This window comes from Ascaphus truei, chromosome 2 (assembly GCF_040206685.1).
Source record: "Ascaphus truei isolate aAscTru1 chromosome 2, aAscTru1.hap1, whole genome shotgun sequence".
In the NCBI taxonomy this organism is placed as follows: Eukaryota; Metazoa; Chordata; class Amphibia; order Anura; family Ascaphidae; genus Ascaphus; species Ascaphus truei.
The window spans coordinates 472,914,834-472,926,666 of record NC_134484.1 but is presented as its reverse complement, the minus strand read 5'-3'; positions in this window follow the sequence as shown (position 1 = coordinate 472,926,666).

The window sequence follows — 11,833 nt, the reverse complement described above, 5'->3', positions numbered from 1 at the left end:
ACACTTCAGGTACAACTCAATGTCTCCCAGACCTATGTATGGTCCTGTCCACCCAGGCTTCTCACCCAGTGGTGGGGGTACTGTAAGGAATCCCAACAAATTGTGGGCTTTCAACGCCACCTCTCGCCTAAGGAGGTTTAGGAACAACTCCATGTCCCCCAAATCTGTGAATGACTCTGTTCGTCTGAAGGTCTCACCTGAAGGGGGGGGGGGGGGGTACTGTAAGGAATCCACTACTGGCTTTGACTATAGCCTTGCAGACCTATGCAGTTGCAAGCTTCCTCTGGCAATCAATGGCACATGTGCTGCCTCTCATTGCAGCTTCTGCCCTGTGCTCCATCTTTGGAGGAATACTCACACACCCTCCTCCTGTGATTGGATCTCCGCCCTTTATATCCTGGGCATTGGCACTGAACCAGTGCCGAGCATAACAAATCCTACCTTGAACGTTACTGTCTCTGCCACAAACCACCCAGGCCTCCTCCTAGTGTTCTACCTCTCTAGTTCCTGAGTATCCAGAGGCCTGTTCCTGTCTCCTGTGCTGAAGCGTGTTTAGCCAGCACTGGTATCTGCTGCATTCTGTCCTAGCAGTGGCTACCCTTGTTTTCCTGAGGTCTGCTGCTAATATCCATGCAGTGACCCGCCTTGGACTTCTGTGCTGAAGCGTTGGTTTCCCCGACATTGCCCTGCGGTGTACTTCAGCCAGCCTGCTGTGTACTTCAGCCAGCCTGCTGTCTCCTCTTGCTGAGATCGGCGTCATGGGCCGAGGCCGCTCCCCACGCAGAAGCCATTCCTGCGCTCACGCTCCTAAGCTGAAGCGGGGAACTCCTGACTACCTGTTGCCGAACTCCGTCTTGAATAACGACGATGCTGCCTTCTCCAATCCTGACCCTGCTACGTACGACTACGAACTGCGCACTCCGGATCAGTCTGTGCGGACTAAGGTCGGTGATTATATAACCCCACCTCAGCCCCGCGGTCCGGTCCCGGTTTGTGGCGAGCACCGGCGTAACAGGGACACAGAGCGGAATCACAATCCAGGAACAAATCCATCAAAAAGGAGTCACTATTGAAAATAGAAGATACTGTCACGCCTGTATGCCCGCAGACCTGGTTAGACCCCAGTACTGAGGTGGGAACGGTATGATACCACACACCCACAGCAGTGGGAGCAAGCCCGGAGTGTGGTATAGCGTTGCTGGGCCTGTTGGAAGAGTGTTAGTATATACTTGCAACGCTTGGGGATGTCCGTAAGAATAGTCGTGTCCGTGTGCCAATGTTCTGGGATCCAGAGGGTAGAGTCGTCAGAGGGCAAGCCAGGTCCTAGGAAGCCAGAGATCAGCGGAGTCGTATGCGTAGCCGGGTTCAAAGGGATACCAGAGAGCAGAGTAGTCCAGGACAAGCAGGGGTCAAAGCCAGGGAAATCCAAGATAACACAGGAGCAGGAAACAGCAGGAACACAGAGGGTGCACAGCATAGCACAGGTACACACAGGGAAACAGGAACTATGCAGAGCGGGAAGAAGTGGACAGACAGGGGTTATTAAGGAGGGCATACCAATGGGAGAGAGGGGAGGAGTAGAGAGAGAAGTGGGAGACGACAGGGAGAGAAGAGGAGGAGACAGAAGGGGCAGTCAGGGGAATGGCCTGTAGGGCTTGGGAGGCGGAGACATGGGGGACAGGATAAGAGAAGTATGTGCGCGCCCTCTGTAAGCTGGGGATGCGCATGCACAGGCTGCAACACAGAGACGGCCCACACGGACCGAGTGGAGGACGAGGGGAGGACGAAGGAGGGGCACGGAGTGCAGAGGAGTAGAACGCGCGCGCGACCTGCGACCGCGAGACGGCACGCAGAGGCAGAGAGGAGGGAGCAGGCAGGTCAGGGAGACCAGAGGAGGAGCGTCTGTGCGCGCCCTCCGTGGGCTGAGGGAGCGTACATACAGGACGTGTCACCAGGCGTGCGGAGCGCCGCGCCGCGGGCACCACACAGGGAGGAGGCAACGGGGTGGACGCCACAACTGGGGAAGGTAATGCGGGCACCGCGGGAGAGAGGGAGCGAGGAGGATCATGGCAGGGACTCAGGGACCGCGTGGGTATGCGAGACCTGCGGGGCACGCGCTGCGGCAAAGGGAGAGAGGTAGAAGGCAATGGAGAGGAGTGGGAAGGAGTAGAATGGGCAACCGGAGATGGGAGAGAGGGACAAGGAGGAGAAGGAATCTCCTGAGTCGTCACAGATACTAATGTCATCAACATTTCAAAATATCAATTATCACAGGCAGAACTTAAAGTATTACATCTTGGTCTGACTTTTGCCCCTAGCAGAGACTTTAATCTTTTCTCTACTATTGTAGATTTGTATAAATTTACTAGAAAATTATCCTTAAAAAGATTTTTCAAGAATAGACAAATACAAATGGGTCATAACATCAAAAGATTCACAGACTCCTATTTGCAAAAATGTCAAACACAAATTGCCAATTTTTGACATCTCAAACCAAATGACATTTCGCGATCAGTGTTTCCTTCGTGACATGATAGAACTATCAGAAGACCATACAGAATCACCTGATTGAACAATTAATTTTCTGGGCAAACAATCATCAGGACTATATAATAAATCCAAATTTTGTCCAGATACTACAAATGATAATGCTATTAATTTGTTCAAACAGGTGGTTGAAAGAGATCTATCACTCTTGGCGAAAGGTATTCAATTTACTGCTTATCCTCAGCACGGTGACAATCTGCGATCAGAACTGCGACATGCTATCTCTTCCCTCAAAAACAACACTGACATTGTGGTCAAAAATGCGGATAAAGGGGGAGCGGTCGTTATTCTGGATCGCACATACTACTGTGCTGAGACGACTAGACAACTGAAGGATCGGCTGTCGTACATCTCATTGGACTCTGACCCAACCAACTCCTTTCTCAGAGAGCTCTACGATCTGCTTGAAGAAAGTAAAATTCTCCAAGTCCTCTCTGACAAAGAGTATGACTATCTACACTGCACTCACCCTATCACTCCCATTTCTCATCACCTTCCCAAAATTCACAAATCCCTTCATGCACCACCTGGACGTCCCATTGTATCCAGCATAGGGTCACTGGGTGAACACTTGTCCACTTACATTGATCACAATTTACAACCACTTGTTTATGCACTTCCTTCACACTTACAGGACACATCTCACCTTCTCACTTTATTTCAACATTACCTCTGGTCTCCCAATTTTTTATGGGTTTCACTAGACATATCTTCACTATACATCATCATTTCAAACTCGGATGGTTTCCAAGCTACCAGACATTTTCTGGAACGAGATTCACCTTCATCACAGGCACATATTTCCTTTATCCTTGACAGCATACATTTTTTACTTAATCATAATTATTTTTCATTTTCAGGGGCTTTCTATCTCCAAACACATGGGACTGTCATGGGCACATGTTTCGCACCATCCTATGCAAATCTTTTCATGGGGTGGTGGGAAGAGTCCCACGTGTTTGGAGAAAAGAACTCTTATCGTCACCACATACACTTTTATCGTCGGTTCTGTTGAACAGCTGATGGCCTTTCTTGACTATGTCAACAGTAACTCACTCAATCTCACATTCACCTCACAACACCATTCACATCACATACACTATATTGACCTCAGGCTATTCATAGGCCTAAACCAAATGGTTCATACGGATGTAGCCAGGTCCCCCCCTGCCTGCCAAGCCCCCCCTCACCTTCCTGGCGATCGCAGGTGCCGCCGAGCCCAATGGCGGTCCCGTCGGCCGATCGGAAGAGTGGGGGGGGTCAGAGTCCTGCTCGGGGGTTGCCGGGGACACGTGCAGCCGGTTGTCAGGGCCGCGATCGCGTCGTTAGGGCTCCCGGCGCTCCTGAAGCAGGGCGGCGAGGGCGCCGCCAGCTTCTAAGTGTTAGTGCATGCGCAGTGCGGATCTTGGTGCGGTGGCCAGCCAGGGACATTGCGCATGCGCAGTGATAGCGCGCGAACCCTAGCCTACCAGGGACAGGCTCTTGGAAGGGACTACAAGTCCCATGAGCCTCAGCTGCGCCCCACGTGATGCCAGGGAGCCAATAGGGCTGAAGTATTGCCTTGCAGGCAAGAAAAGATACATTTCGCGGGTTTGCAGCTACGCAGTCAGTCAGGACCAGGACAAGCTAGGGGAAGGAGGTGAGTGCAGGGGTGAGTGACCCACTGCATTAGGCCAGCAGCCCCCTAGGTCCCAGTTAGGTCCTGAGCCACTGTGTAGCATGTGGTGCTATAGGGACAGGCCCTAGATAGGGACACTGCCCCATTAGCTATTTGGATAGTCAGGGACACAGCGCTGAAGCCTTGCAGCCCTGCGAGGTGGGTTCTGGGCTCGGAACGCCACCAAAGACCCTGAGACTAAGGTGATATTATCTACGCTGGAATTCACCCAACGTGGTGCGGAGGACGACGTCGGATCGGGTGGAATCCCTGTCGTAGTCTGCGGAACCCGGGGTGGGAGCCCCGGGCAGGTATCAATCTTCAAGTGCACCAACAATCCTACATTATACTCACACGGTACCAGTGGCTACGCAGTCACTCATATCATCTCACCCAAAGAGTGCGGGACATATTGTGTGGGGTTATTGGACACGGGGTGGGATCACCCGGTGTAGGTGGGAGCGTCCTGCGAGACGTAGTAGTTAGTGTCTCCTCCAGAGAGGGACACTTGTTATATATGAATACGTATTGCAACAGTAAAGTCATTGGTTATTTAACATACAGTGTGTTGAGTGAGATATATATATATATTTGTTCTGCAAGGAACCACTCCTCCTCTGGTCCTCTCTCCCCCTTTCTCTCCTGTCCCCTCTCTTCCCCCTTCTCTCCTGCCCCCTCTCTCCCCCCTTCTCTCCTGTCCCCTCTCTCCCCCTTCTCTCCTGTCCCCTCTCCCCCCTTCTCTCCTGTCCCTTCTCTCAGCCCTTCTCTCCTGTCCCCTCTCTCCCCCCTTCTCTCCTGTCCCCTCTCTCCCCCCTTCTCTCCTGTCCCCTCTCTCCCCCCTTCTCTCCTTTCCCCTCTCTCCCCTTTCTCTCCTTTCCCCTCTCTCCCCTTTCTCTCCTTTCCCCTCTCTCCCCCCTTCTCTTTCTCCCCCCCATCACTCCGTTTGCCCCCCCCACCCCACATCTCTCCGTTTTACCCTCCCTTCACATCTCTGTCTACCTTTGTCTACCTTAAATGCCTTATTCAATGATAGTGCTGCTGCCCATGAGTTGAGTGTACCAGGGTTCGATTCTTGGCTCGGATGTTTTTTTCCCCCCCATTTAATTCACAGTCGAGTGTAAATAGCTGCTTGGCTATTTCCACTTGAGTGCGAATAACCAAGCAGCTATTTGCACTTGACTGTGAATATCCACTGCCCACTGTCACCCACCCACCCAGTCAAGTCACCCACCCAGTCACTGTCACCCACCCAGTCACTGTCACCCACCCAGTCACTCACTCACCCACCCAGTCACGCACTCACCCAGTCACTCACTCACCCACCCAGTCACTCACCCACCCAGTCACACACTCGCCCACCCAGTCACTCACTCGTCCACCCAGTCACTCACCTACCCAGTCACTCACTCGGTCACTCACTCACCCACCCAGTCACTCACCCACCCAGTCACTCAACCACCCAGTCACTCAACCACCCAGTCACTCAACCACCCAGTCACTCACTCGCCCACCCAGTAACTCACTCGCCCACCCAGTCACTGTCACCCACCCAGTCACTGTCACCCACTCACCTAGTCACTGTCTCCCAGTCACTGTCTCCCACCCACCGTCATTCACTGTCTCCCACCCACTGTCATCCATCCACCCACCATCATCCACCCACCCAGCCACCGTCATCCACCCACCCCCGTCATCCACCCACCATCATCCACCCACCCAGCCACCGTCATCCACCCACCCAGCCACCGTCATTCACCCACCCAGCCACCGTCATTCACACACCCAGCCACCGTCATTCACCCACCCAGCCACCGTCATTCACCCACCCTGCCACCGTCATTCACCCACCCACTCACCGTCATTCACCCACCCAGCCACCGTCATTCACCCACTGTAAGGAATCGGGAGCCACGTCCCCTGCGACGTGACCCCTCCTTACCCACTACTAGTACTGCAGCTGCTGCCTCTGCCCCTCATCGCTACCCCTGCCGACGCGCGGCACTTCCTGCTACTCACGCCGTGGCCGCCATCTTGGATTCTCATGCTGGCGTTACAGAGCGCGCATCTATCCCTGGCACTTGTAACACGCGCACCATGCCTGCCTCTGCCCCCAGCTCAGCCCGGGAGTTCTTGCCACGCCTCCTCCACTCTCAGCTGAACCCTGTTACTCCCAGCCTCTCAGGAGCTGCTCCTCGACACGCCCCCGTCCGGATTGGTGGACACCGCTTTAAATACCCTGCTCTGTCACGTTCTCCTTGCTCTGTCACTTCCTCCTTGCTTCCTGTGTAGCCTGGAAACTGTGTCGTGCTCCTGTTTGTCTTTACCCCTACAGATTTGAACCGGCTTGTCTGACTTACCTCTCTGGCTCCCGACTTCGGCTTACCCATCACGATTCTTACCTCTCATACCCTTGGACACGGAAATTGATTTGACTACGGAACTCTCTATACTCCTGAACCCGGCAAGTACAACGACTATTCTAAATCTTAATTCAGGCCTGGCCACGCTACAACCACATCCCAGACCCGCTCCCTCTGCTGTCGGTGTGTATATTCAACATCCCACCTCAGTACAGGGGAGTGGCCTGGTCTGCGGGCTGCACAGCGTGACACCCACCCACTGTCATTCACCCACCCACTCACCCAGGCAGGCAGTCACATGTCTTTTGTTGAAAATCTAAAAATAAACAGGTTGCATTCTAATGTTTTTTTCTGTATCACAATAAGAAAACAGTTAAGTAAAAGTTGCGCGCTAAAAGATATTTTTTCATGGTAGGTGCGCTATGGATTTGGGGGGGAGGGGTGCGCTATAGATTGGTGGCGGGGGGCCAAGCTCCTTTCATTTGTCCCGGGCTCCATGATTTCTGATGGCGGCCCGGACAAACATTTTAAGCAGGCCCTTCCCCCCCCCGTCGTCGGTATTGCCCGCCACCCACCTCCCCATTTCACACCTCACGAGCCCCCTCTCTTCCCCCCCCCATCCCATGTATTTCTCTCCCTTCTGTCTCACCCCATCTCACTCTCCAGCCTCGCAAGTATTTCTCTCCCCTGCTTCTCACTCCTACTCCCTCTTTTCCTCACTCACCCCCTCTCCCCTCTCCCTCCGTCAATTACCCCACGCTCACTCATTCCAGCCATCCCCCCAACACACAATTCCCCCCACAAGATATATACCAAAAAACTTCCCACCCCAAAATATATACAACCTCACCCCCCCAAATACATACAAAAACCCCACTTACCCAATACATACATGTACACACATTCCCAGTAAGATAGATAGAGATATGTATATCTTACTGGGAATGTGTGTGTACATATCTATATCACACACATTCCTAGTTATATATATGTATATATATATATATATATATATATATATATATATATATATATATCTCCATATCCAATACATATAAAAAATACCCCAATACATATAAAAAATACCCAAGCCCCCCAATATATATAAAAAAAATACCCCAACCCCCACAACGCATATAAAAAATACCCCAACCCCCACAACGCATATAAAAAATACCCAACCCCCCCCAATACATATAAAAAAAAAAACAATAACCCCAATACATATATATATAAAAATAAGACTTACCTGCAAGGGGGGGGGGGGGGCATGGCGTGGTGGCGGTGCTGGGTGCCGATGCTGTGGGGGGCCTATGCTGTGGGGGGTGGCAGTACAGGGGTGTCCCGGCGACTGCGGGAGGTGGTGGGGTGGGCCCTGTCCTGCGTGGTACTGTGATGTGGAGGCACCCCTCCTCCACTGGTAACTTCAGTAGGAAGACTCCAACGTCAGAAGATAGTGAAAAAAGAACACAGAAGCGCACCAAGGCTTAAGGATACTGTATTATACAATGGATATAATAAAATGTAAAAACTTACACATAATGTTAAAAATGTCCAGTAGCGGCCAGTACAAGCATGGTGGATCCAGGAGGATAGGCGCAGGAGGTGTTGCCGGATGTTCACAGTTCAGTCCCGCGCGCTGGGGCTGGCTTGCTCGGCAAGGCTCAGATCTTAGTTCCGGGTTGCGGGTATCGCAGGACCCGTATGGAGCTGCCCTCCGATCGCCTGTGTACTTTACGTCCCACTCGAGCAGGTAAAACCAGATCTAAAGTGAACATGAAAAACATATACATAGACATAAAAAATGGGAATAATAAAGAAAATGTGTGGGGGGATAAGGAACATGAGAGGGGGGAGGTGGGAAGGGGTGAAAAAGAGGTTGAACAAGTGGGGGGGATGAGGAGGGGAAAGGAAGAGAAGGGAGAGGGTGGGGAGGGTGGAGGGAGGAACGGGGAAACAGTGGACGGGGGGAAGAGGGATAGGTGGGGAGGGGGGGTAGAGAAGGACGGGGAAAGGAGGACCAGGGGACAGGGGAAGGTGAAATAAGGGGGAGAAGAAGGAAAGGGGGGAGGTGAAGCATTTATTTAACACCTACAGGGACAGCCTTTAGCAATATGGGATTCCAACACTCCTCTCAATTAATCTACACTAGCTGATATACCCGGCGTTGCCCGGGCGTGGAAGGGCAGGGAGCATGGAGTGGAAGGGGCGGGTGGGGAGGGGCGTCGAAGGGTGGGGGGGGAGGGACGTCGAAGGGCGGGGGGGGTGGGGCAAGGGGCGTAGAAGGGTGGGGAGGGCAAAGGGCAGGGGGGCAAACGGCAGGGAGGGGCGGGGGGGGGCAAACGGCAGGGAGGGGCGGGGGGGGCAAACGGAAGGGAGGGGCGGGGGGGGGCAAAGGGCAGGGAGGGGCGGGGGGGCAAAGGGCAGGGGGGGGCAAAGAGCAGGGAGGGGCGGGGGGGGCAAAGGGCAGGGAGGGGTGGGGGGCAAAGGGCAGGGAGGGGCAGGGGGGGCAAAGGGCAGGGGAGGGAGGGGAGAGTAGGGGGCAAAGGGCATGGGGAGGGGGAGGGCGGGCAGGGGGCAAAGGGCATGTGGGTAGGGGGGCAGGGGGCAAAGGGCTGGGGGGGCAGGGGGCAAAGGGCTGGGGGAGGGAGGTCAGGGGGCAAAGGGCAGGTGGGTAGGGGGGCAGGGGGCAAAGGGCAGGGGGCAAAGGGCTAGGGGGGCAGGGGGCAAAGGGCTGGGGGAGGGAGGTCAGGGGGCAAAGGCCAGGGGGCAAAGGGCAGGGGGTGGGATGGCAGGGGGCAAAGGGCAGGGGGAGGGAGGGCAGTGGGCAATGGGAAGGGAGGGCAGGGGGCAAGGGGCAGGGGGGTAGGGGGGGCAAAGGGCAGGGGGAGTCAGGGACGCGGTAAATAACCCATTCCCCTGCGTGTACTCACCTTGTACACGGCTGCGCTCCTCTTCCTCCGGGTCACAGCCGCCCTCCTCCTCGGGCTCCTCCGCGGCGAGGCTGACATGCTCCGGTGAGGAGGTGCTGCGCCTCCTGCGGGGATTGGCAGAGACAGCCGGAGGAGCGCCCTCGGGGACGGGGAGCGGCCTGTGTGAGGGGAGAGCCGCAGAGAGCGTGCTGAGTGTGTGTGTGTGGGGGGGGTGAGCGAGGGGGGGGGGGTTGAGCGGGGGGTGAGCGGGTGAGGGAGAGCGCCGGGTGAGGGAGTGGCCTATGGGTGGTGAGAGCCGTGGGGAGCGCTTTCGGGGATGGTCAGTTGGGGGAGCGGTCTATGTGAGGGGAGAGCTGCAGAGAGCGAGGGGGGGTGGTGTGTGTGTGTGTGTGTGCGTGTTTTTTGGGCCGTCACTCCGCCTCAGGCCAATGAGAGGTGTGCGGGGGCGGGCGGCCCAAGGGACCAATGAGATTTCCCCTAGGGACACAGGCCATGCAGACATACAGTGCTTTCACAAATATATAGTAGATGTGGCACCTTTGTGTTGTGGATTTCTACAAACACCAGTAATTATTCCACCTCCTTAAGCAAGTGTTTACATACACCTATAGCTTGTCAAATACCCAGAGCATCTAATATATCTTACGCTCACATCTAGGTATTTAAATAATTAATTGGGTAACTAGCTCGGAGTGTTTGCATAAAAGCCCCCCCCATAGGTGTCTCTATACCGCCTGATGAAGAACTGAATAGTGTGAAATGCGTTGCGGAGTATATACAGTACTTGTTGGTGCCCAGACGCTTGGTTTTACAAGTCCCAGATTTATACGAACTTTAGAGCTGATTTTACCTGCTCGAGTGGGACGTAAAGTACACAGGCGATCGGAGGGCAGCTCCATACGGGTCCTGCGATACCCGCAACCTGGAACTAAGATCTGAGCCTTGCCGAGCAAGCCAGCCCCAGCGCGCGGGACTGAACTGTGAACATACGGCAATACCTCCTGCGCCTATCCTCCTGGATCCACCATGCTTGTACTGGCCGCTACTGGACACTTTTAACATTATGTGTAAGTTTTTACATTTTATTATATCCATTGTATAATACAGTATCCTTAACCCTTGGTGCTCTTCTGTGTTCTTTTTTCACTATCTTCTGGGGTAGGTATATAACTCCCGTGCATGGCGGGGATTACTGCAGGCAGCGTAGGTATATAACTCCCGTGCATGGAGGTGATTACTGCAGGCAGGGTAGGTATATAACTCCTGTGCATGGCAGGGATTACTGCAGGCAGGGTAGGTATATAACTCCCGTGCATGGCGGGGATTACTGCAGGCAGGGTAGGTAAATAACTCCCGTGCATGGCGGGGATTACTGCAGACGGGGTAGGTATATAACTCCCGTGCATGGCGGGGATTACTGCAGGCAGGGTATGTATATAACTCCCGTGCATGGCGGGGATTACTGCAGGCAGGGTATGTATATAACTCCCGTGCATGGCGGGGATAACTGCAGGCAGGGTAGCTATATATCTCCCGTGCATGGCGGGCATTACTGCAGGCTGGGTAGGTATAACTCCCGTGCATGGAGGTGATTACTGCAGGCGGGGTAGGTATATAACTCCCGTGCATGGCGGGGATTACTGCAGGCAGGGTAGGTATATAACTCCCGTGCATGGCAGGGATTACTGCAGGCTGGGTAGGTATATAACTCCCGTGTATGGCGGGGATTACTGCAGGCGGGGTAGGTATATAACTCCCGTGCATGGCGGGGATTACTGCAGGCTGGGTAGGTATATAACTCCCGTGCATGGCAGGGATTACTGCAGGCAGGGTAGGTATATAACTCCCGTGTATGGCGGGGATTACTGCAGGCAGGGTAGGTATATAACTTCTGTACATGGCGGGGATTACTGCAGGTGTGGTAGGTATATAACTCCTGTGCATGGCGGGGATTACTGCAGGCAGGGTAGGTATATAACTCCCGTGCATGGCGGGGATTGCTTCAGGCAGGGTAGGTATATAACTCCTGTGCATGGCGGGGATTACTGCAGGTGTGGTAGGTATATAACTCCTGAGCATGGCGGGGATTACTGCAGGCAGGGTAGGTATATAACTCCCGTGCATGGCGGGGATTGCTTCAGGCAGGGTAGGTATATAACTCCTCTGCATGGCGGTGATTACTTTAGGCAGGGTAGGTATATAACTCCCGTGCATGGCAGTGATTACTGCAGGCGGGGTAGGTATATAACTCCCGTGCATGGCGGGCATTATTGCAGGCAGGGTAGGTATATTACTCCCGTGCATGGCGGGGATTACTGCAGGCTGGGTAGGTATAT